This window comes from Ranitomeya variabilis, chromosome 8, assembly GCF_051348905.1.
Source record: "Ranitomeya variabilis isolate aRanVar5 chromosome 8, aRanVar5.hap1, whole genome shotgun sequence".
Taxonomy (NCBI): Eukaryota; Metazoa; Chordata; class Amphibia; order Anura; family Dendrobatidae; genus Ranitomeya; species Ranitomeya variabilis.
Genome location: NC_135239.1, coordinates 52,568,311 through 52,595,081, shown reverse-complemented (window position 1 = coordinate 52,595,081; position 26,771 = coordinate 52,568,311). Strand labels below are relative to the sequence as shown.

General features: G+C 41.8%; 1 protein-coding gene across 1 annotated transcript in view; it reads left to right on the top strand.

The window, feature by feature from the left end:
• PLPPR5 (phospholipid phosphatase related 5) overlaps positions 1–26,771 on the top strand; it is a 321,333-nt gene that overhangs the window by 19,521 nt on the left and 275,041 nt on the right. The window lies entirely within an intron of this gene.

The following is a 26,771-nucleotide window of genomic DNA, read 5'->3' as shown; positions in this document are numbered from 1 at the left end:
TCCTGTATTTATAGTGAGAGACATCTCAGTCCTGTCCTGTTTTTATAGTGAGATACATGTCTGTCCTTTCCTGTCCTGTATTTATAGTGAGAGACATCTCAGTCCTGTCCTGTTTTTATAGTGAGAGACATATCAGTCCTGCCCTATCCTGTATTTATAGTGAGAGACATGTCTGTCTGTCCTGTTCTGTATCTATAGTGAGAGACATCTTAGTCATGTTCTGTATTTATAGTGAGAGACATGTCAGTTCTTTCCTGTCCTGTATTTATTGTGAGAGACATATCATTCCTGTCCTGTCCTGTATTTATAGTGAGACATCTCAGTCCTGTCCTGTTTTTATAGTGAGAGACATGTCTATTCTCTCCTGTCCCGTATTTATAGTGAGAGACATCTCAGTCCTGTCCTGTTTTTATAGTGAGAGACATATCAGTCCTGCCCTGTCCTGTATTTATAGTGAGAGACATGTTAGTCATGTCCTGTATTTATAGTGAGACATGTCAGTCCTTTCCTGTCCTGTATTTATAGTGAGAGACATATCAGTCCTGTCCTGTCCTGTATTTATAGTGAGAGACATATCAGTCCTGTCCTGTATTTATAGTGAGAGACATGTCAGTCCTGTCCTGTCCTGTATTTATAGTGAGAGACATATCAGTCCTGTCCTGTCCTGTATTTATAGTGAGAGACATCTCAGTCTTGTCCTGTTTTTATAGTGAGAGACATGTCAGTCATGTCCTGTATTTATAGTGAGAGATATGTCAGTCCTGTCCTGTATTTATAGTGAGAGACATGTCAGTCCTGTCCTGTATTTGTAGTGAGAGACATGTCAGTTCTGTTCTGTATTTATAGTGAGAGACATATCAGTCCTGTCCTGTATTTATAGTGAGAGACATGTTAGTCCTGTCCTATATTTATAGTGAGAGACATGTCAGTCCTGTCCTGTATTTATAGTGAGAGACATGTCAGTTCTGTTCTGTATTTATAGTGAGAGACATATCAGTCCTGTCCTGTATTTATAGTGAGAGACATGTTAGTCCTGTCCTATATTTATAGTGAGAGACATGTCAGTCCTGTCCTGTATTTATAGTGAGAGACATGTCAGTCCTGTCCTGTATTTATAGTGAGAGACATGTCAGTCCTGTCCTGTTTTTATAGTGAGAGACATGTCAGTTCTGTTCTGTATTCATAGTGAGAGACATGTCAGTCCTGTTCTGTATTCATAGTGAGAGACATGTCAGTCCTGTCCTGTATTTATAGTGAGAGACATGTCAGTCCTGTCCTGTTTTTATAGTGAGAGACATGTCAGTTCTGTTCTGTATTCATAGTGAGAGACATGTCAGTCCTGTCCTGTATTTATAGTGAGAGACATGTCTATCCTGTCCTGTATTTATGGTGAGAGACCTGTCAGTCCTGTATTGTATTTATAGTGAGAGACATGTCAGTCCAGGGAGCAGAATGTTTAGAAGCCACTGGTGACCCACCACTTGAACTAGTCTTCTGAGTTGCATGTTTCCCGGCTGGCATTGAAAAGTATGTTTGTATACATGGCTGGGCTCCAATAATGGAAGTGGACTCTGATTCAAGCTCTCAGTGGTTCCTTTTAAAAACACCAGTAAAACCACTGTTAGAAAGATTTAAAATAAAAACTCAAAGGACAGACCACACTAGAAATTTTTTTTTACAAAATGCTTGACAACAATTGCAATTTTTTTTTACATATCCTGTTCCCGTTTTTGCATGACAGAAACTGGGATCTGAAATTTTTCATTTGACTTTTTTAAGTTTTTTGTTGTGTTTTTTTTTTAAAATCAAAGCACACTTTTGTTATGACGCTTTTATTTTGTCTTTGTTAAAAAAATACAAGTGTTAATATTTATTGGTTTCCTGCGCTTTTGCAATTACAACTCATGTTATTGCTAGAGAAATTCTGGAATCACATGATCTATGACTCAAATCACCTGTAATGTTAAATAATGGAATAAAGAAAAAATCTAATTAAATAATTAAGGTAAATTCTATGTTTAAAAAAATGTAGAAAAAAATCATATAAAATATAAATGTATATTATTTCTGGGGTACATTTCACACAAAGGGCATGATAAAATTGCACAAAAAATGTGCGTGAAGGTATTTTTGAGACTGCTCACACAATCACATCGCAGTCTAGCTGAAACCTGAAAAAACCTGAAAAAGCCCTGTGCAGCTGCGCTTTTTTTAATACTGTATTTATTTGCATAACTACTTAATAATAATTGTTTCCCCTCCAAGACTGTGCAGCCAATAGAAACGGCCCCACTGTTTTGCACAGCTTGATTAATAGCTTGCTGTCTGTGTGAAGTCAGGCACTAAGCAAGAAAACTGGCATTGAGGTATCAATCAAGGTAAAGGTCCTGGGTGGGCAAACAGCCACTGAAGGCAAAGGCAGGGGATGTGCTCTGACATAGCCAGAGCACTTAATGCCTCATTTACATATTAATTCAGAGACTAGTTTCTCAGGAATGCAGCAACAGATAGACGATATAAAGGTGTTGATGGATTTAGCTTTCATAGACCTGCATGTGGTTTGCATTAGGTTGATCTTTCTGACAGATTCCCTTTAATAGATGCTGTTTGTCTTACATTTGTCATGAAAGCAGCATGTAAAGATAATAATACAGCACAAGTTAGCTCCTCTAACAGCATGATAAGTAAACCCACAAGTCGCAGCTGCGGATGACAAGTCTTGTCCAGATTATTTTACGTTGTCATGACAGCATTGACTGGAAAACATAATGTATCATTTGTACGAAGTTTTTATCTTTGGAAAATAATAATAAAGACACAATCTACTTCCAAATATACTAACCATCTGCAGAAAGGAAAAAACAACATTCCCTATTTTTCATCCAGTTTATTCTGTATTATTAGTCTTACTAATGGCAGGGTTCACATCACATTTTTCCCCTCCACTTAGCATGTATGCTGGGTAAAGCTCTCAATGACCTGTCCATAGTTCTCCATTAGTCCAATAAAGGCCATACGATTGTATTAAAGGGAGGGCAATTCATTTTTTTATTAAAAGCTTGCAGCATTTCATTAAAGGGAATTTGTCACCAGATTTTTGCTATCTCATCTGAGCGCATCATAACGTACGAAAAGAGACCCTGGTTCCAGCTATGTGTCACTTAATTTACTGGGTGCATACAGCAGAGCTCAGAAAGCTGACCCTGCCCACATCACCACCTTCTCTGTACATTGTGTAGTGACAGTGAGCTGCTTATCACAGGAGTGGGCATAGTCTGACCAGGGCTCATGGGAGCATTAGTCTGGACAGTAATTATCTCCTGGTGATAAAACATTTATTGTATGGAAATAATGGCACACAGCCTAATAAGTAACACATTGCTGATATACCAGTCTCAGCCCCTACCTAATGCTGCACTCAGATTGCATAGCAAAATCTTGCTGTTAGATTCCCTTTAATTCCTGTCAGACCAATCTGATCAATTTCTATGAAGAGGTAAGTTCCGGACTGGACCAAGGGAACCCCGTGGACGTAGTGTATATGGACTTTTCAAAGGCCTTTGATACGGTGCCACACAAAAGGTTGATACATAAAATGAGAATAATGGGGATAGGGGAAAATATGTGTAAGTGGGTTGAGAGCTGGCTCAGGGATAGGAAACAAAGGGTGGTTATTAATGGAGCACACTCGGACTGGGTCGCGGTTAGCAGTGAGATTCCACAGGGGTCAGTATTGGGCCCTCTTCTTTTTAACATATTTATTAATGACCTTGTAGGGGGCATTCAGAGTAGAATTTCAATATTTGCAGATGACACTAAACTCTGCAGCGTAATCAATACAGGGGAGGACAATTTTATATTACAGGATGATTTATGCAAACTAGAAGCTTGGGCTGATAAATGGCAAATGAGCTTTAATGGGGATAAATGTAAAGTCATACACTTGGGTAGAAGTAATAAGATGAATAATTATGTGCTTAATTCTAAAACTCTGGGCAAAACCGTCAATGAAAAAGACCTGGGTGTATGGGTGGATGACAAACTCATATTCAGTGGCCAGTGTCAGGCAGCTGCTACAAAGGCAAATAAAATAATGGGATGTATTAAAAGAGGCATAGATGCTCATGAGGAGAACATAATTTTACCTCTATACAAGTCACTAGTTCGACCACACTTAGAATATTGTGCACAGTTCTGGTCTCCGGTGTATAAGAAAGACATAGCTGAACTGGAGCGGGTGCAGAGAAGAGCGACCAAGGTTATTAGAGGACTGGGGGGTCTGCAATACCAAGTTAGGTTATTACACTAGGGGCTATTTAGTTTGGAAAAACGAAGACTAAGGGGTGATCTTATGTTAATGTATAAATGTATGAGGGGACAGTACAAAGACCTTTCTGATGATCTTTTTAATCATAGACCTGAGACAGGGACAAGGGGGCATCCTCTACGTCTGGAGGAAAGAAGGTTTAAGCATAATAACAGACGCGGATTCTTTACTGTAAGAGCAGTGAGACTATGGAACTCTCTGCCGTATGATGTTGTAATGAGTGATTCATTAATTAAATTTAAGAGGGGACTGGATACCTTTCTGGAAAAATATAATGTTACAGGGTATATACACTAGATTCCTTGATAGGGCGTTGATCCAGGGAATTAGTCTGACTGCCGTATGTGGGGTCGGGAAGGAATTTTTTTCCCCAATGTGGAGCTTACTCTTTGCCACATGGTTTTTTTTGCCTTCCTCTGGATCAACATGTTAGGGCATGTTAGGTTAGGCTATGAGTTGTACTAGATGGACTTAAAGTCTTCCTTCAACCTTAATAACTATGTTACTATGTTAATAGCTATGCATTGGTACTCAACAAGGTATGTAATATTATAGTACTATTGACTACATTATTCCATAGAACAGTATCCAGCAAAAAAATAAATGCCATAGAGTAAAAGTTTTTTTTACAACTGGGTCCTAATGATGACAAGTGACATTGTATGACAATGTATGCAAAAGAGGCTTCCATTTAACATACACGTCTGGAGTTTGGAACATATGCCAAACAGAAAACATAAATGTATTGTGAACAGGGCTTAAAGGCATTGTCCTTTTAGTCCTTTTGTCCTTGATCAAAATGTTTGGTTCCATAATATAATAAAGCTTATACTCACCTCCCGTGCCGGAGCCATTCCTGTGGTGTGGGCACTTGCTATCCCCGGGGCAACCGTACAGTTGTTGTGATGTGTGATGGCGGCGCCCAATCAGTGCTTGTGTCACTGTCCTCGTTTTTGGACAAATTGAACATGAAGAGGAAGTCCGGGCTACAGCTGATCTCAGACTTCCTCTTCATGTTCAATTCGGCAGGAGGCGAGGACAGTGACGCCAGCTCTGATTGGGCGATGGGGTCACGTGTCACAACAACACAACGGGAGCCCTGGGAGAGCGAGTATGTTCTATGGAACTGATGGAGAAAAAAAGGTTTGCCTATTTCCTGCAGTCCTATAGTGAATGAATGGAAAAATAGAAGGAAATCAGCTCATCACGTTGTCAGGATGCAGGCAGGGAGTCTCGCATGGAAAGGCCCAGAAGAGGCAAAACTTCAAATGGAAAGATCCGTAACCCCATCTTGATTGGAAAAGGGCTGTGTCGGTCTCTAATTCTGTTCCCTTCATTCACTATGGACAGAAGAGTGGTATTCCAGCGGTATAACCATAGTAAAATCCAAGGAAAACTTTATTAGTCAAATATTAAACAATAGTTAACCATGAATAAAGTTTCCTAATCCAAAACGTGTTGGTTAGTGTGCCGCTGGTGGTTCTACCATCAATTTTTTTTTTTTTTTTTTGACTAATAAGGTTTTCCTAGGATCTTACTATGTTTGTCTCGCTGGAATACCACTCCTCTTTCCATAGTGAATGAGTGGAGCAGAATTAGAGACCGACACAGCCCTTTTCCAATCAAGATGGGGTTACGGATAGCCTCATTCCTAGGATTGCTGGGAGTCCTAGACGTTGGATCTTCCAACGATCATATTTTTGGATGACCCATTTAGGGTAAGATCACACTAGGTGTTTTTTCAGCATTTTTTTCTGCAGGAAAGAAGATACAGAAAAAAAGTCATGTTTTCCTTGGTTTTTCTGAATATTTAGCCGAATGATTTTACAACAATCATGTCTTGCTTTAATACTACAGTAAGTATATTCATTTATGGATAACCTAAACCTTCCATTTTTTTATTGTTACATGTGCTACAGTGTGTTTGTGCATTGTCTATTCATAGGTATTGCATGTAAATACTTCCAGCATGGTTGTTTTCAGCCTTGAGGCATTCATGCATAGTCTATGATTAAAATCATAGAGCTATGTTCCACAATTAAAGGAAAGGACATTGTCTAGCTGTTAGCTGGCAGATTATCATATATTTATTTTTATTTCCATTTTCCAGATTGAATAGAATGGTTTATTGACCTTCAAGTAAGCAAATATCAGCTACAATCCAATACAGCGCTCGTTTTCTATTTAATGTAGACACACATCTAAATTAGGAAAATCAAATAGCCCCATAGGAAACTTTTTAAAGCAATTTCAGAAGTAGATTATATTCAGCCAGAATGAATTTCCTGCAAGGCATCATTAAGATTCATTAAAAATATTTTCCTACCATGCTATGTGGTAAAATAGTAGAATATACTAGGAAAGGAGAGGTTAACGCACAGACATCTAAAAGTCAGGAATTAAGTGATGCAACATTAAAGGTGTTATCCCACAAACAAATTACATTTTAATAAATTCATCTTGGAATAATAATAGGTTGCACAAATAAAAATGTTAAAAAAATGTTTCTGTGCTGAAATAATATAATTGTGGTCAGAACACTAGTGTTGAGTGATACCGTCCGATACTTGAAAGTATTGGTATCGGATAGTATTGGCCGATACCCGAAAAGTATCGGATATCGCCGATACCGATACCCGATACCAATACAAGTCAATGGGACACCAAGTATCGGAAGGTATCCTGTATGGTTCCCAGGGTCTGAAGGAGAGGAAACTCTCCTTCAGGCCCTGGGATCCATATTAATGTGTAAAATAAAGAATAAAAATAAAAAATATTGATATACTCACCTCTCCGATGCAGCCTGGACCTTACCGATGTAACCGGCAGCTTCCGTTCCTAAGAATGAGCGCTTGAAAGACCTTAGATGACATCGCGGCTTGTGATTGGTCGCATTCTTAGGAACGGAAGCTGCCGGTTACATCGGTAAGGTCCAGGCTGCGTCGGAGAGGTGAGTATATCAATATTTTTTATTTTTATTCTTTATTTTACACGTTAATATCGATCCCGATACCGATTCCCGATATCACAAAAGTATCGGATCTCGGTATCGGAATTCCAATACCGCAAATATCGGCCGATACCCGATACTTGCGGTATCGGAATGCTCAACACTACAGAACACGACAGATCCTTGCAGGAAGGGGAAAAAAAGAGATTGTACAGACAGAACAGAATGTGGTTGCAGCTGATTCTTTCTGTGAGATAAAAAATGTCACTGTCTGTTTTATCACAGGAGAGAACGCGTCTGCCTTGTCTCCATTTCCCTGCGCTCATAAAAAGTTAAGTCCATGTCATACAAGCTCTGCGGCAGCTGGAGCTCCTACCTCATTTCCTTGATGTACAATAAGCTCAGGGGTCTGGAGACAAAACAGCAAAAACACTTGCTTCTGTGATAAAACAGGCATGAAAATGTTTTACTTCACAGAAAGCAGCAGCCTTATTGTCACGCACTACTTATGGATTGTGGACACCAACCAGGTCAATACAACTAGGAGTGCACTATTCTATCCCTGTCTCCCAGATTATTCTGCCTTGCTATGCTCCTATATCAATCCTTAACTGTCCCCTCCTCTACATAGGGAGGTGGGAAGCCAAAATGTATAGGATAACACTAACCGGTGAAACTAAAGAGGATGGACAGGGACAAATGGCAATCACAATCATATAAAATACACTCCCCGAACAATAGAGTGGAACACAGAGGAGTTAAAGGAAAGAAAATAAAATAAGAAAGGATGAGGATGTGCACGCAAAGAAATCTCCAAGCATCAATCTCCTGAACAAATTTCCAAACACCAACTCCAACCATGACCTACACCTCTAACTCCAAACAGGGAGTAAGAACTAACAATGGTAATTCCTAAGTGCCAGAGGCGAGCATATATAGCAGAGGAGAGTGGCCAACACTGAACAGCTGAGACCACCCAGATAGGAAAGCGCCAAGATCTTCAACTGAACAGATTAACCTATGGACTGCCAGCAAAGAAAAGCCTGCACTATTTAATAAGATGGTGAAGTACTTCTAACCAGTACAGGAATTTGTGAAACCAGATGCTGTAATCTTCTGGCCCCTCTCTGTTGCGGTACCCCCCTGACACCTATTCTTCCTCCCCAGGCCAGGAATTCTGGCATGTGCGGACCATGTTATCTCAGCACATTTTTTCAACACATCAACATTGTGGAATTCCAAAATCTATTGATTAAAATGTACTTTGTTCATGGGGTAACCCCTTTATACATTGCCGGTATTATACACAGCAATTCTTTGATATTGTAATACATTGGGAAAATCACAAACAATTGCAGGTTTAAGTCTCTGATTAATAAAATGAAAACAAAAAAAAGATAAAAATCCAACTTTGGTTCCTGAAAAATACACAAACACTTTTTTTTATATCACTGTAATTCTACTGCCCTGGAGAATCATGGTACACAATAAATGCTGTAAAAATAAAAAACAAAAAGCAATTTGCATTTTTTTAAATTATTTCACCTCACTTGTTTTTTTCCATTTCTCAGTACGTTAGATGATTTAATAAATATTGTCACTAAAAAATGAAAGGAAACCTGTCACTATGAAAATGTCGTCCAATCTTCATGGACCATGTTATAGAGCATGGGGAGAGGAGCTGATTGATATATAGTTTTGTGAGAAAAGATTCTGTATAACCTCTGTTTTAATAATTTAAAACTTTTGCTCTTTCTGGGAATTTTTGTCCAGTGGACGATCCTTTAAGGGAATGACAACTTTCTTTGTATAATTTTACATACAAAGGTGGCTGTCAGTCAATGATAGGATGGCCCATTAGACTGAATAAACCAGAAAGAGCCGAGATGTAAATGACTAAAACACTGATTATACTGAACCTTTTCTCACCAAACTTTATGTCAATCTGCTCCCCTCCGCCTGCTCTATAGCATGGTGTCTGCACATTGGACGGCGTTTTTATGACAGGTACCCTTTAAACTTGTTCTAACAAAATCAAGCTATCATGGCAATGTTGATGGAAAAATAAAAATGTTATTAAAAAAGAAAGTTTAAAACAAAATCACACAAAAAAATGGCTACTTTCATTTAGGGTTAAGGAAAATACTTATTTTGACGAATGGATAGATGTGCATGTTGTCCTTATTCATCAGTATTTCTATACTAAACCTCCTTACTACTAGCACAAATTCTGCAGCTCCAAGCAATAACTCATATCCAGTGTGACACAAACACTATTTGTACGAATGAACAAAGCATTTCATAAAGAATTAATTCAAGATTAATTAAACTCTTTTGAAATTGGAACTCTCCAAACCTCTGGGGTATTTTTATTGAGCCGTTAATGAAAATAGAGCTTCATAAAAATTCACTTTCCCTGTGACACAAATCAATACCAGCAAAGACATGAGGTTTGTGAAAACATGCCTTATTGATAGTATATTGCAATGATCATTGGCAGGCATGGGTCAAAAGTGAGAAATTATCTCTGTCATAAGGTCTGACCTTCACATTATTGTGTAAGGATTCGGCCACTTTGTGCTAATATTCCATTAAAGGAAACTTGACAGTGGACGCAAGCCACAGGCAAGATGTATTGCTACTACTACAACCTTGCATATCTTACTCTGAAAGGCTTCGGCATTCAAAAGAAAATATACTTTGAAAATCCTGTTGGGAAATATGCAATGACTATGTTTGATCCAAATGGCTCCTTTCCACCTTTGCTTCCTTAAACTGATATGTTTCAACCAATGCATAAATATAGAGCGATAACTGTCAGTCTAGAGGACTGAAAAAGGGAGAAGCCGCCAAGGACCAGCAGCGGACTAGTTATCCAAGACGCAATTTTCCCGGCCAGCTTTTGAAAGTGTGCCTACCGTCAGGCTCCCTTTCTGCTGATTGGCGAAGGGCCAATTAATTGTAATATTCCTGTCCAAAATAGTCATAAAGCCACTCTCCGGGATGAAATACAAATTCATTATGTAATTGGTTGACGGAAATCACTTTGTGCATCTTAATACGACTCACTGAACACTGTCTGGGAGACCATGGTTGATGTTGCCCAAAAAGTTGATCGTCAATATATTAAGAAACTGACAGACTCCATGGGTGAAGCTTAAGACTATTATTGAAACAGGCAACTATATTGGTCAGTGATATGTAAACAAAAAATAAAAAAATATTTTGCACATATTTAGTTGTTTGGTCACTATTCTCAACAGATGAAAATAAACAATTGAGATGGGCAAACGTTTTTCATTAAGTTGCATAATGATAATTGCCCAATAATTCTGCACACATAGATTTTTTATTTTCCTAAGAAATTCAAAACCTCACTTTTACTTTTTTAAATATTCAGGTTTATTAACTTTTTGGATTGACCGACAGTTTTGTAGTTCAACAATAAAATTAATCATCAAAATACGAATTGCCTTATAATTCTGTGCACAGTTTACAGAAGGTGTACACCTTGAAATATTTAGAATAGATTACAGAAAACTATTTGTAAATTTACGTAAATTTGAAGCAATTAAATATTGGTTGCAAAAGTAGGCATAGACATAACACATAAAAAGAAAATCTCAGGTTAACCTAATATGATTCTTGGGGTTAACTTTAAGGGACGACCAATAATGTTAAACTGGCACCCTAACTTTTTATATGCCCCACAATGAAACAGCATGATGTTCTACACCGCTCCATTCACCTAACAATCAGCCACCTCTTTGTTGGCCCAGGTGTCAATTTGTTTCTTTAACCCCTTCATGACTCAGGCTATTTTGGCCTTAATGACCTTGCCGTTTTTTGCAATTCTGACCAGTGTCCCTTTATGAGATAATAACTCAGGAACGCTTCAACGGATCCTAGCGATTCTGAGATTGTTTTTCGTGACATATTGGGCTTCATGTTAGTGGTAAATTTAGGTCGATAATTTCTGAGTTTATTTGTGAAAAAAACGGAAATTTGGCAAAAATTTTGAAAATTTCGCAATTTTCACATTTTGAATTTTTATTCTGTTAAACCAGAGAGTTATGTGACACAAAATAGTTAATAAATAACATTTCCCACATGTCTACTTTACATCAGCACAATTTTGGAAACAATTTTTTTTTTTGCTAGGAAGTTATAAGGGTTAAAATTTGACCAGTGATTTCTCATTTTTACAACAAAATTTACAAAACCATTTTTTTTAGGGACCACCTCACATTTGAAGTCAGTTTGAGGGTTCTATATGGCTGAAAATACCCAAAAGTGACACCATTCTAAAAACTGCACCCCTCAAGGTGCTAAAAACCACATTCAAGAAGTTTATTAACCCTTCAGGTGTTTCACAGCAGCAGAAGCAACATGGAAGTAAAAAATGAACATTTAACTTTTTAGTCACAAAAATGATCTTTTAGCGAAAATTTTTTTATTTTCCCAAGGGGTAAAAGGAGAAACTGGACCATGAAAGTTGTTGTCAATTTGTCCTGAGTACGCTGATACCTCATATGTGGGGGTAAACCACTGTTTGGGCGCACGGCAGGGCTCGGAAGGGAAGGAGCGCCATTTGACTTTTTCAATGAAAAATTGGCTCCAATCTTTAGCGGACACCATGTCGCGTTTGGAGAGCCCCCGTGTGCCTAAACATTGGAGCTCCCCCACAAGTGACCCCATTTTGGAAACTAGACCCCCCAAGGAACTTATCTAGAAGTATAGTGAGCACTTTAAACCCCCAGGTGCTTCACAAATTGATCCGTAAAAATGAAACAGTACTTTTTTTTCACAAAAAAATTATTTTAGCCTCAATTTTTTCATTTTCACATGGGCAACAGGATAAAATGGATCCTAAAATTTGTTGGACAATTTCTCCTGAGTACACCGATACCTCACATGTGGGGGTAAACCACTGTTTGGGCACATGGTAAGGCTCGGAAGGGAAGGAGCGCCATTTGACTTTTTGAATGAAAAATTATCTCCATCGCTAGCAGACACCATGTCACGTTTGGAGAGCCCCTGTGTGCCTAAACATTGGAGCTCCCCTACAAGTGACCCCATTTTGGAAACTAGACCCCCCAAGGAACTTATCTAGATGCATAGTGAGCACTTATAACCCCCAGGTGCTTCACAGAAGTTTATAACGCAGAGCCGTGAAAATAAAAAATAATTTTTCTTTCCTCAAAAATGGTTTTTAGCCCAGGATTTTTTTATTTTCCCAAGGGTAATAGGAGAAATTGGACCCTAAATGTTGTTGTCCAGTTTGTCCTGAGTACGATGATACCCCATATGTGGGGGTAAACCACTGTTTGGGCGCACGGCAGGGCTCGGAAGGGAAGGCACGCCATTTGGCTTTTTGAATGGAAAATTAGCTCCAATCATTAGCGGACACCATGTCGCGTTTGGAGAGCCCCTGTGTGCCTAAACATTGGAGCTCCCCCACAAGTGACCCCATTTTGGAAACTAGACCTCCCAAGGAACTAATCTAGATGTGTGTCGAGCACTTTGAACCCCCAAGTGCTTCACAGAAGTTTATAACGCAGAGCCATGAAAATAAAAAATAATTTTTTTTTCTCAAAAATGATTTTTTAGCCCACAATTTTTTATTTTCCCAAGGGTAACAGGAGAAATTGGACCCCAAAAGTTGTTGTCCAGTTTTTCCTGGGTACGCTGATACCCCATATGTGGGGGTAAACCACTGTTTTGGCACACGTCGGGGTTCGGAAGGGAAGTAGTGTCGTTTTGAAATGCAGACTTTGATGGAATGCTCTGCGGGCGTCAGGTTGCGTTTGCAGAGCCCCTGATGTGCCTAAACAGTAGGAACTCCCCACAAGTGACTCCATTTTGGAAACTAGACCCCCAAGGGAACTTATCTAGATGTGTGGTGAGCACTTTGAACCCCCCAAGTGCTTCACAGAAGTTTATAACGCAGAGCCGTGAAAATAATAAATGTGTTTCCTTTCCTCAAAAATATTTTTTTAGCCCAGAATTTTTTATTTTTTCAAGGGTAACAGGAGAAATTTGACCCCAAAAGTTGTTGTTGAGTTTCTCCTGAGTACGCTAATACCCCATATGTGGGGGTAAACCACGGTTTGGGCACATGCCGGGGCTCGGAAGGGAAGTAGTGACGTTTTGGAATGCAGACTTTGATGGAATGGTCTGCGGGCATCATGTTACGTTTGCAGAGCCCCTGATATGCCTAAACAGTAGAAACCCCCCACAAGTGACCTCATTTTGGAAACTAGACCCCCCAAGGAACTTATCTAGATGTGTGGTGAGCACGTTCAACCCCCAAGTGCTTCACAGAAGTTTACAACGCAGAGCCGTGAAAATAAAAAAATAATTTTTCTTTCCTCAAAAAAGATGTTTTAGCAAGCAATTTTTTATTTTCACAAGGGAAACAGGAGAAATTGGACCCCAATATTTGTTACCCAGTTTGTTGTGAGTACGCTGATACCCCATATGTGGGGGTAAACCACTGTTTGGGCACACGTCAGGGCTCGGAAGGGAAGTAGTGACATTTGAAATACAGACTTTGATGGAATGGTCTGTGGGCGTCACATTGCATTTGCAGAGCCCCTGATGTGCCTAAACAGTAGAAACACCCCACAAGTGACCCCATTTTGGAAACTAGACCCCCAAGGAACTTATCTAGATGTGTGATGAGCACGTTCAACCCCCAAGTGCTTCACAGAAGTTTACAACGCAGAGCCGTGAAAATAAAAAATCATTTTTCTTTCCTCAAAAAAGATGTTTTAGCAAGCAATTTTTTATTTTCACAAGGGTAACAGGAGAAATTGGGCCCCAATAGTTGTTGCCCAGTTTGTTGTGAGTGTGCTGGTACCCCATATGTGGGGGTAAACCACTGTTTGGGCACACGTCAGGGTTCGGAAGGGAAGTAGTGACATTTGAAATGCAGACTTTGATAGAATGGTCTGCGGGCATCACGTTGCATTTGCAGAGCCCCTGATGTGCCTAAACAGTAGAAACACCCCACAAGTGACCCCATTTTGAAAACTAGACCCCCGAAGGAACTTATCTAGATGTGTGGTGAGCACTTTCAACCCCCAAGTGCTTCACAGAAGTTTATAACGCAGAGCCGTGAAAATAAAAAATAATTGTTCTTTCTTCAAAAATTATGTTTTAGCAAGTAATATTTTATTTTTGCAAGGGTACCAGGGGAAACTGGACCCCAACAGTTGTTGCCCAGTTTGTCCTGAGTATGCTGGTACCCCAAATGTGGGGGTAAACCACTGTTTGGGCGCACGTCGGGGCTTGGAAGGGAGGGAGCACCATTTGACTTTTTGAACGCAAGATTGGCTGGAATCAATGGTGGCGCCATGTTGCGTTTGGAGACCCCTGATGTGCCTAAACAGTGGAAACCCCTCAATTCTAACTTCAACACTAACCCCAACACACCCCTAATCCTAATCCCAACTGTAGCCATAACCCTAATCACAACCCTAACCCCAACACACCCCTAACCACAACCCTAACCCCAACACACCCGTAACCCTAATTCCAACCCTAACCCTAATCCCATCCCTAACCTTAATCCCAACCCTAACCACAACTGTAACCCCAACACACCCCTAACCCTATCCGTAACCCTAACCACAAGCCTAATCTTAACCCTATTTCCAACCCTAGCCCTAATTGCAACCCTAACTCTAAGGCTATGTGCCCACGTTGCAGATTCGTGTGAGATTTTTCCGCACGATTTTTGGAAAATCTGCAGGTAAAAGGCACGGCGTTTTACCTGCGGATTTACAGCAGATTTCCGGTGTTTTTTTGGGCGGATTTCACCTGCGGATTCCTATTGAGGAACAGGTGTAAAACGCTGTGGAATCCGCACAAAGAATTGACATGCTGCGGAAAATACAACGCAGCATTTCTGCACGGAATTTTCCGCACCATGGGCACAGCGGATTTGGTTTTCCATAGGTGTACATGGTACTGTAAACCTGATGGAAAACTGCTACGAATTCGCAGCGGCCAATCCGCTGCGGATCCGCGGCCAATCCGCTGCGGATCCGTGGCCAATCCGCTGCGGATCTGCGGCCAATCCGCTGCGGATCCGCAGCCAAATCTGCACTGTGTGCACATGCCATAACCCTAACCCTACCCCTAACCCTACCCGTAACCCTAACCCTACCCCTAACCCTACCCCTAGTTCTAACCCTAGTTCTAACCCTAACCCTAGTGGAAAAAAAAATAAATATTTTTTTTATTTTATTTTTGTCCCTACCTATGGGGGTGATAAAGGGGGGGTTTATTTATAATTTTTTTTATTTTGATCGCTGTGATAGAACCTACCACAGCGATCAAAATGTACTTGTAACGAATCTGCCGGCCGGCAGATTCAGCGGGCGCACTGAGCATGCGCCCGCCATTTTGGAAGATGGCGGCGCCGATGGAGAAGACGGACCGACACCGGGAGCCTCGGTAAGTATAAGGGGGGGAATCGGGGCACGGGGGGCGTTGGAGCACGGGGGAGGAGGCTGTTGTGAACTGTGTTTCTGGGCTCCCTCTGGTGGTCACTAACGGTACTGTGTTTGGCATGTCTTGTTGCAGGCCTGGGCTCCAGCTGGGTCATTAAGCAGCGGGTGTTCCCTATTTAGGTCTCCTCTGGACTCAGTCTCTTGCCTGGCATTGTTGTATCCAGTCCTATAAGGTTTCCTCCTGATTCCTTTCCGTCTGTCTCATGCAAGAAAAGCTAAGTCCGTTTTGAATACTTTTATCATTTGCATTTTTCAGTGTTTTTGTCCAGCTTGCTTGATATGTGATTTTCTGGCTCGCTGGAAGCTCTAGGGTGCTGATATTCCCCCTCCGCACCGTCAGTCGGTGTGGGGGTACTTGTAATATTCAGCGTGGATGTTTTTGCAGGGTTTTCTGCTGACCGCATAGTCCACTTACTATTTTCTGCCTATCTAGACTAGTGGGCCTCACTTTGCTGAATCTAGTTCATCTCTACGTTTGTGTTTTCCTCTTGCCTCACCGTTATTATTTGTTGGGGGCTTTCTATATCTTTGGGGTTCAATTTCTCTGGAGGCAAGTGAGGTCTTATTTTCCCTCTAGGGGTAGTCAGTTCTCCGGCTGGCTCGAGACGTCTAGAATCAACGTAGGCACGTTCACCGGCTACTTCTAGTTGTAGTTGTTAGGATCAGATATGCGGTTAGCCCAGTTTCCACCTCCCTAGAGCTGTTCCTATGTTTTTTGTTGACCTTGCCGGAATACCAGAGATCCTCTACCACTGGGATCATAACAGAATGCCAGGCCCAAAGAAAATGTTTATTGCATTGCAGAAGCGGGATTAAAAAGAAGTTCTGATTTTTTTATTTTTTTTTTGTGTTGCTGCAGTTCGTCTAGCTTCTTCCATCCCCTTTTTCTCTGAGTGGCTTGAGCTCTGCTGCAGATATGAATGTCCAGACTCTGACTTCTAGTGTGGATCAGCTTGCTGCTAGGGTGCAAAGCATTCAGGATTTTGTTATCCATAGCCCTATGTCTGAACCAAAAATGCCTATTCCTGAGCCGTTTTTTGGAGATAGATCTAAGTTCCTGAATTTTAGGAATAATTGTAAATTGTTTCTGTCTCTGAAACCTCGTTCCTCTGGTGATCCCGCTCAGCAAGTTAAGATTGTTATCTCCTTCTTGCGCGACCCTCAAGATTGGGCCTTCTCTCTGGCGCCAGGAGATCCTGCATTGGTGAATGTTGATGCGTTTTTTCTGGCACTTGGTTTGCTTTATGAGGAGCCTAATCTTGAAAGTCAGGCTGAAAAGATGTTGCTGGCTATCTCTCAAGGCCAGGACGAAGCTGAGGTGTATTGTCAAAAATTTCGGAAATGGTCCGTGGTTACTCAATGGAATGAGTGTGCCCTGGCCGCAAATTTCAGAAATGGTCTTTCTGAAGCCATTAAGAATGTGATGGTGGGGTTTCCTATCCCTACAGGTCTGAATGATACAATGGCTCTGGCCATTCAAATTGATCGACGTTTGCGGGAGCGCAAATCTGCTAATCCTTTGGCAGTGCTGTCTGAACGGTCACCTGATTCTATGCAATGTGACAGAATTCTGACCAGAGCCGAGCGGCAAAATCATAAACGTCAAAATGGGTTGTGTTTTTACTGTGGTGATTCAACACATGTTATCTCAGCATGCTCTAAGCGCTTAAAAAAAATTGTTGTTAATCCTGTCGCCATTAGTACTTTTCAGCCTAAGTTTATTTTGTCTGTGACTTTAATTTGTTCATTATCTTCTTACTCAGCTATGGCTTTTGTAGATTCTGGTGCTGCTCTGAGTCTGATGGATTTGTCGTTTGCCAGGCGCTGTGGTTTTGTCCTGGAGCCTTTGGAAAATCCTATTCCTCTTAGAGGAATTGATGCTACGCCATTGGCAGAGAATAAACCTCAGTATTGGACGCAAGTGACCATGTGCATGACTCCTGTACATCAGGAGGTGATTCGTTTTCTGGCACTGCATAAAATGCATGATGTTGTTGTTTTGAGTCTGCCATGGTTACAGGCCCATTATCCAGTTTTAGATTGGAAAGCTATGACTGTGTCAAGTTGGGGTTGTCAGGGGATTCATGGCGATTCTCCATTGGTGTCTATTGCTTCTTCTACTCCTTCTGAGATCCCTGAGTTTTTGTCAGACTATCAGGATGTATTTGATGAACCCAGGTCCAGTGCCCTTCCTCCTCATAGGGACTGTGATTGTGCTATAGATTTGATTCCTGGTAGTAAATTTCCTAAGGGACGACTCTTTAATTTATCTGTGCCAGAGCATGCCGCGATGCGGAGTTATATAAAGGAGTCTTTGGAGAAGGGACATATTCGCCCATCCTCTTCTCCTCTTGGTGCAGGATTCTTTTTTGTGGGCAAGAAAGATGGGTCTTTGAGACCTTGTATAGATTATCGTCTTCTGAATAAGATCACGGTGAAATTTCAGTATCCTTTGCCATTGTTGTCTGATTTGTTTGCTCGGATTAAGGGTGCCAGTTGGTTCACCAAGATAGATCTTCGCGGTGCGTATAACCTTGTGCGCATAAAGCAGGGAGATGAATGGAAAACAGCATTTAATACGCCCGAGGGTCATTTTGAGTACCTGGTGATGCCTTTTGGACTCTCTAATGCTCCTTCTGTGTTTCAGTCCTTCATGCATGACATCTTCCGGAAATATCTGGATAAATTTATGATTGTTTATCCCGATGATATTTTGGTTTTTTCTGATGATTGGGAGTCCCATGTGAACCAGGTCAGGATGGTGTTTCAGGTTCTGCGTGAGAATGCTTTATTTGTGAAGGGTTCAAAATGTATCTTTGGGGTACAGAAGGTTTCTTTTTTGGGTTTTATTTTTTCCCCTTCTACTGTGGAGATGGACCCAGTCAAGGTCCGTGCCATTCATGACTGGACTCAGCCCACGTCTGTTAAGAGCCTGCAGAAGTTCTTGGGCTTTGCTAATTTTTACCGTCGTTTTATCGCTAATTTTTCTAGCGTGGTTAAACCTTTGACGGATATGACCAAGAAGGGTTCTGATGTTGCTAATTGGTCTCCTGCGGCCGTGGAGGCCTTTCAGGAGCTGAAGCGTCGGTTTACTTCAGCACCAGTCCTGTGCCAGCCGGATGTCTCTCTTCCCTTCCAGGTTGAAGTTGATGCTTCGGAGATTGGTGCAGGGGCCGTTTTGTCGCAAAGAAGTTCTGATGGCTCCGTGATGAAGCCATGCGCCTTCTTTTCAAGAAAATATTCGCCTGCTGAGCGGAACTATGATGTTGGTAATCGGGAGTTGTTGGCTATGAAGTGGGCATTTGAGGAGTGGCGACATTGGCTCGAGGGAGCTAAACATCTTGTGGTGGTCTTGACTGATCATAAAAATCTTATTTATCTCGACTCTGCCAAGCGCCTGAATCCTAGACAGGCTCGTTGGTCATTGTTTTTCTCCCGTTTTGACTTTGTGGTCTCGTACCTGCCTGGTTCGAAGAACGTGAAGGCTGATGCACTTTCTAGGAGTTTTGTGCCTGACTCTCCTGGAGTCTCGGAGCCGGTTGGTGTTCTCAGAGAGCGAGTGATTTTGTCTGCCATTTCCCCAGATTTGCGACGAGTGCTGCAGAAATTTCAGGCTGATAGGCATGATCGTTGCCCACCGGAGAGACTGTTTGTCCCTGACAGATGGACCAGCAGAGTTATTTCTGAGGTTCATTCCTCGGTGTTGGTGGGGCATCCTGGGATTTTCGGTACCAGAGATTTGGTGGCTAGGTCCTTTTGGTGGCCTTCCTTGTCGCGGGATGTGCGTTCGTTTGTGCAGTCCTGTGGGATTTGTGCTCGGGCTAAGCCTTGCTGTTCTCGTGCCAGCGGGTTGCTTTTGCCCTTACCTATCCCGAAGAGGCCTTGGACGCACATTTCCATGGATTTCATTTCGGATCTTCCGGTATCTCGGAAGATGTCTGTCATCTGGGTGGTGTGCGATCGTTTTTCTAAAATGGTCCATTTGGTGCCTTTGCCTAAGTTGCCTTCCTCCTCTGATTTGGTGCCTTTGTTCTTTCAGAATGTGGTTCGTTTGCACGGCATCCCTGAGAATATTGTGTCTGACAGAGGATCCCAGTTTGTGTCCAGATTCTGGCGGTCCTTTTGTGCTAGGATGGGTATTGATTTGTCTTTTTCGTCGGCTTTTCATCCTCAGACTAATGGCCAGACCGAGCGAACTAATCAGACGTTGGAGACTTATTTAAGATGTTTTGTTTCTGCTGATCAGGACAACTGGGTTACCTTTTTGCCACTGGCCGAGTTTGCCCTTAATAATCGGGCTAGTTCTGCCACTTTGGTTTCACCCTTTTTCTGCAACTCTGGTTTTCATCCTCGTTTCTCCTCGGGTCAGGTTGAACCTTCTGACTGTCCTGGGGTTGATTCTGTGGTGGATAGGTTGCAGTGGATTTGGAACCATGTGGTGGACAATTTGAAATTGTCACAGGAGAAGGCCCAGCGTTTTGCCAACCGCCGCCGCGGTGTGGGTCCCCGACTTCGTGTTGGGGATTTGGTTTGGTTGTCTTCTCGGCATGTTCCTTTGAAGGTCTCCTCTCCTAAGTTTAAGCCTCGCTTTATCGGTCCTTATAAGATTTTGGAAATCCTTAACCCGGTGTCTTTTCGCTTGGACCTTCCAGCGTCATTTGCTATTCATAATGTGTTCCATAGGTCCTTGTTGCGGCGGTACGTGGTGCCTATGGTTCCTGCTGTTGAGCCTCCTGCCCCGGTTTTGGTTGAGGGTGAGTTGGAGTACGTGGTGGAGAAGATTTTGGATTCTCGTATCTCTAGACGGAGACTTCAGTATTTAGTTAAGTGGAAAGGCTATGGTCAGGAAGATAATTCTTGGGTTGTCGCCTCTGATGTTCATGCGACTGATTTGGTTCGTGCCTTTCACACTGCTCATCCTGATCGCCCTGGGGGTCTTGGTGAGGGTTCGGTGACCCCTCCTCAAGGGGGGGGTACTGTTGTGAACTGTGTTTCTGGGCTCCCTCTGGTGGTCACTAACGGTATTGTGTTTGGCATGTCTTGTTGCAGGCCTGGGCTCCAGCTGGGTCATTAAGCAGCGGGTGTTCCCTATTTAGGTCTCCTCTGGACTCAGTCTCTTGCCTGGCATTGTTGTATCCAGTCCTATAAGGTTTCCTCCTGATTCCTTTCTGTCTGTCTCATGCAAGAAAAGCTAAGTCTGTTTTGAATACTTTTATCATTTGCATTTTTCAGTGTTTTTGTCCAGCTTGCTTGATATGTGATTTTCTGGCTCGCTGGAAGCTCTAGGGTGCTGATATTCCCCCTCCGCACCGTCAGTCAGTGTGGGGGTTCTTGTAATATTCAGCGTGGATGTTTTTGCAGGGTTTTCTGCTGACCGCATAGTCCACTTTCTATTTTCTGCCTATCTAGAGTAGTGGGCCTCACTTTGCTGAATCTAGTTCATCTCTACGTTTGTGTTTTCCTCTTGCCTCACCGTTATTATTTGTTGGGGGCTTTCTATATCTTTGGGGTTCAATTTCTCTGGAGGCAAGTGAGGTCTTATTTTCCCTCTAGGGGTAGTCAGTTCTCCGGCTGGCTCGAGACGTCTAGAATCAACGTAGGCACGTTCACCGGCTACTTCTAGTTGTTGTTGTTAGGATCAGATATGCGGTTAGCCCAGTTTCCACCTCCCTAGAGCTGTTCCTATGTTTTTTGTTGACCTTGCCGGAATACCAGAGATCCTCTACCACTGGGATCATAACAGGTGGCATAGGAGCAGGGGGGGAGCGGACAGGAGGACGGGGGAGCGGAGCACAGGATGGAGGGGACTACGGGACAGATCGGTGGCTTGGGGGGGCGATCGGTGGGGTGGGGGGGTGATCGGTTGGGTGGGGGGGCTCACATCAGTGTTTCCAGCCATGGCCGATGATATTGCAGCATCTGCCATGGCTGGATTGTAATATTTCACCAGTTTTTTAGGTGAAATATTACAAATCGCTCTGATTGGCAGTTTCACTTTCAACAGCTAATCAGAGCAATCGTAGCCACGGGGGGGTGAAGCCACCCCCCCTGGGCTGAAGCACCACTCCCCCTGTCCCTGCAGATCGGGTGAAATTGGAGTTAACCCTTTCACCCGATCTGCAGGGACGTGATCATTCCATGACGCCACATAGGCGTCATGGGTCGGATTGGCACGGGTTTTCATGACGCCTACGTGGCGTCAAAGGTCGGGAAGGGGTTAATCCAAATATTGGCCATGAAAGTGAATCGGGTCAACTATTGGAGAATGGAGGTCATGTACAAGTTAAACACATACTCAGTTTCAAGTTGCATGGGGGAATGAAGGAAGGGTTCCAGTTTAATTTTTTTGGGGGGACAAGACAGGGCCTCTGGTCCAGCCATTTCTCCTTTCATCTCCTTTCATTGTATATGAGATTCCTTCTAGGTTCTAAATTATTTAGAGCCAGATCATAACTGGAGTCCAGTTGTCCATGCACTCAATACAAAATATTGTCCTGGATTGCTCTATAATTTCTTGCCGTAGCACAATATTTATATTACAGAAAAATTACACTTTGAGCAGACAGATATTTGAAAAAGAAGACATACTGTATGTCCATTAAGTTCAGTTAGGGAAAGGGAGTGCGCATGGATAACAGAGGGGTAGCTTAGTCTCTTAGGGTAGATTTAATTATTTGGCTGTATCATTATTTTTCAGTTGATTACTATATAATCTTGAATTCCCAGCATCAGCCTAATCCATTCTGATTATTTGGTAGTCTCTTATAGTGAATAGATTGCCTTGCTGGTGTTTTGGAAATAATACAGACTGCCGCATCTCGCCAGCGCTGCAGATCAGAGAAGGACTTGCCAGGACATTAGGGATTTGGCTCAATCTGATACTGCAGGCTGGAAAATATTCAACAAAATGTTTCAACTGTCATATAATAAATGCTTTCTCTTGTTAAGATTCTGCCTTGATCTAATAAGAAATATTGAAGTTATCGTGAATTTATACAGTATGTCTGCTGCTCACATTCACTTCTGCTTTGTGTATTAATTAAATTTGGATTTTTCCAAATGAGTCTGTGTTGCTTACTAAGGAAGTGAGAGAGTATAGGAGGGGCAACTACAAATCCTATCTCTAGGGTCATGTTTGGTCACAGCAAAAGTATTTACGCCATTAGATGTATTATTGTCTTGATTGATATATTCATAGTAGAGATGAGCGAATATCCTGAAATTCGATGTGGCTGGTTTGATGTATTTAAATCAAATCAAATCTCCTGAGAATGGGTTAAAAAACCCTAAACTTTATACTCATCTCACATCTCTGTAGAACCAGAACTCATCTCACATCTCCTTGGACTTCCCCATACCAGTCCACTAATGCCTCTACCGATCTGCTTCTCTTTCTTTTTTTATTCTTCCGGTCTCACCACCGCCTAGGCCCCACGTAATCATATGGGTTGTGGTGGACTTCAATAGCTTGCACTGTTTCCTCACATGGTCACAGTAGAGATGTGATGCATCTTATTGACATGTGTCACACCCTCCATGACATCTTGGGGCTTAGGCAGTGAAGACAACGCTGACCAAGATGGAGAAGAAGAACAAAGTGGAGCCATTGGAGTACTAGGTATGGAAAGGCGGCTGTGTGACCAATATTGTAGGGCTGAGGAAATTTCTACCTTCAGAATCCTGCAAAATCCCACCAAAATTATAGTAATATGTAAAAGGAATGTCTTTACCGAATTTTCTTATTTTAAAGGTAATTGCTGAGGCAAAACCCAAGGCTCCCAAGACCAGATACAAAAACTTAGGTCCCCCTGTCATCAAGTTCAACTTATACCACCACAGTCGTCTAGTGCAGCAGGGGAACAATTTAGTCACCATAGGAAAATGTCAAATTCTATTAAAACACTGTTCCATCAATTATCAACCTTCTGGGTCACTATAATTTCAATACTGAGAGTGTAACAGAATAAACAAGCACAAGCTTACTTATCTGTGCACTGGCTATTTCAGCTTCTGACTACAGTTTTTTGTCTATTATTAGAAACCCTTGGCTAGTTGAAGATGGTCCAATAGATCAGTCATTTTCTGCTCCTGACAGCTGAAACTATTGATCAGTAGACATCTTTATTCTTGACCTCTACATCTGTATGTCATGTCAAAAATATAATAAAATGTCAGTATCTCCTTAGGCTAGGACACGGTGATACGTGACAGTGCAACATGAGATCACAATCATCTGCTGCCTTAATTCCAGTAATGATGTTTAATGGAATTATGCAGAAATTCTGTAGGATTGGAATGTGCGCAACCTCATTCGCTATCATTACTTGCGATGTTGTCTTATGATGTGTTGGCTTGAGTTATCTTGCAGCATTCACCCTAACCATGTACAGACATAGTAGCTGCCAATGTAACTGCTGATTCACTACACCAATAAAGTATGGAAGAAGAAATCCAGTTACTCCAATTTTAACACAGATGAAGAAAAATATATTGAAATTATTTATCAGCATATCGGTTTTCACATAAGGAAATGGGCCAACATTTCTGTAGGACTCAGACCTTGATGACCTCAGGTATGGGCTGGTTCATTTTCCCATAATCTCTTGCAGTTAGGACATCATATGGTAAAGCAAAGCCAACAAGGAGGTACCCTGTACAATTGTAGAAACAAGATGTGCAGCAGACATTTTATGGTAAAACTGGATAGTGAGAGGATATCAAAGATACAGTTCAGCCATAGAAATAGGAAAACAAATCCATAAAACACTGAAGGCCCTAAGGACCTCTACATATTAGATTAATTTAGAAGAATTTACTGTCAAAATTTGGAGAAGCTGGCAAATTTTAATTTCAAAAGACTAACGACTCTACTTGTTAAGAGTGACATGTTTGTCATATCAGTGTGTGGAGACTTATAGGCCATGCAACGTTCTTCTGGGAAATTTAAAATTCAAATTGTCTCCTCAGAGATGAGTCGGTTCACTGATTTCAGGTGCACCTTGCCTGGATGGAGATCACCACTTGAAGCTGCCCAGGTCTTGGTCGAAGTAGCAATGTAGAAAGAAGAAGATTTCTCCAGTAATGACCAGTGAGGTTAATATAAAACTTCACATTTATTTACAAAGCGTTAAAATCCATAGTTATTGGCAAATCACAGTAAGTCCACAAAACCAACGCATTTTATCTTCAAGCCTTCGTCACGGTCTGAGGCTTGAAGCCGAAAACACATTGGTTTTGTTGACTTACTGTGGTTTGCAAATAACTATGGATTTTAATGATTTGGAAATAAATGTGAAGTTTTATACTAACCATCAGTCTTCACTAGAGAAAACTTGCTCTTTCTGCATTATGTAAAAGTCTCCTGCCTTTTAAAATGTCCATCTTATAGCATCAGAATGAATGGTCGGTCCATGTGTCTTTTTCAGAAACATACTTTGTTCTAATAATGGGATATGTCTGGTGCTTATATTGTACCTGTTATTAAGGAGACAGACATCTGAGTCAGTCTATAGAAGCTCAGATCTATTACATTGCAAGTTTAATTGAATATACGTTAATGATTAATACAGATAGGGTGAGAAGGTTTCTGAGGAGGTCGTTGGAAAAAATGAAAACTTTGTAATACCAGGTATTTGATGTGAGCCAGATTGTTCCTCTGGGAAAATACACTTAAAAATACCTTTGGGTCTTTGTTTCTGAAAGGGACATAGCAAATTGTTCTGCCACGCTGATCTTAAATGGATGTGTTGGTATAGCAACAAGTACAGAATGTTTTCCTTGATTATAGTCTATAGCGAACAAGCCATCAGCAAATTTTGAGGTGAGAAAATCCCTTTTTATAGAGAAATATGTTTTTTTTTCAAGTATACGTGATATACTGGAGAGAGGGAAATTAGACAGATAGACATTTCCCCATATTATATACTTTTTATATACTTCATTTCAAGCCATATATTACTTTCCTTCTATACAGTTAATCATACTGTATATACTCGTGTATATGCCAAGTTTTTCAGCAAATTTTTTGTGCTGAAAACGCCCCCCTCGGCTTATACACGAGTCACGGTACAGAAAGCCGGTGGGGGAGAGGGGGGGGGCAGAGCAGCGGGTGCAAGGAACCAGCGCACACATCATAGTCACCTACCTGCGCGCCCTCGGTGCTGGCACTGCATCTCGTTCCAGCTGCCGGCACCTGCCTGCAGCTCTCCTGTGCTCAGCGGTCAAGTGGTACTGCTCATTAAGGTAATGAATATGGGCGCGTCTCCACTCCCATAGGCATGGAGCGCATATTCATCACCTTAATGAGCAGTACCACGTGATGGCTGAGCACAGGAAGAGCTGCAGGCAGGCACTGGCGGCCAGAACGAGATGCAGTGCCAGCACCCAAGGCGCGCAGGTAGGTGAGTATGATGTTTTGCTTTTTTTTCAATAGGAAACATGCACACAGGGATAGGAGATAAGGAGGCATGCATACAGGGATGGAATGGGGGAGGCATACATACAGGGATGGAACGGGGGAGGCATTCATACCAGGACATGGAAGGGGGGAGGCATGCATACAATGACAGGGACAGGGGAGGCATGCAGACAGGGACAGGGATGGGGAGCATTCATACCAAGACAGGGAATGGTGAGCCATGCATAGCAGGACAGGGATGAAGGGACAATGCATACCCAGCTTATACTCACGTCACATTCTTTGCAAACTATCTCTAGCTCAGTGAATTTGGGTGGAGGTGTTGATGAACAGTAATGTTCTGGACTGTGATTTGCGTACATCAATATGCTTTGATGTAAACAATTCCATTGTAGCTCTGGCAGTATGTTTAGGGTAACTGTCCTGCTGGAAGGCAAACCTATGCCACAGTTTTAAGTCTTTTGCAGCCTCTAACAGGTTTTCCTGAAGGATTGTCCTGTATTTAGTTCCATCCATCTTCCCATCAACTTTGATCAGCTTCCCTGTCCCTGCTGAAGA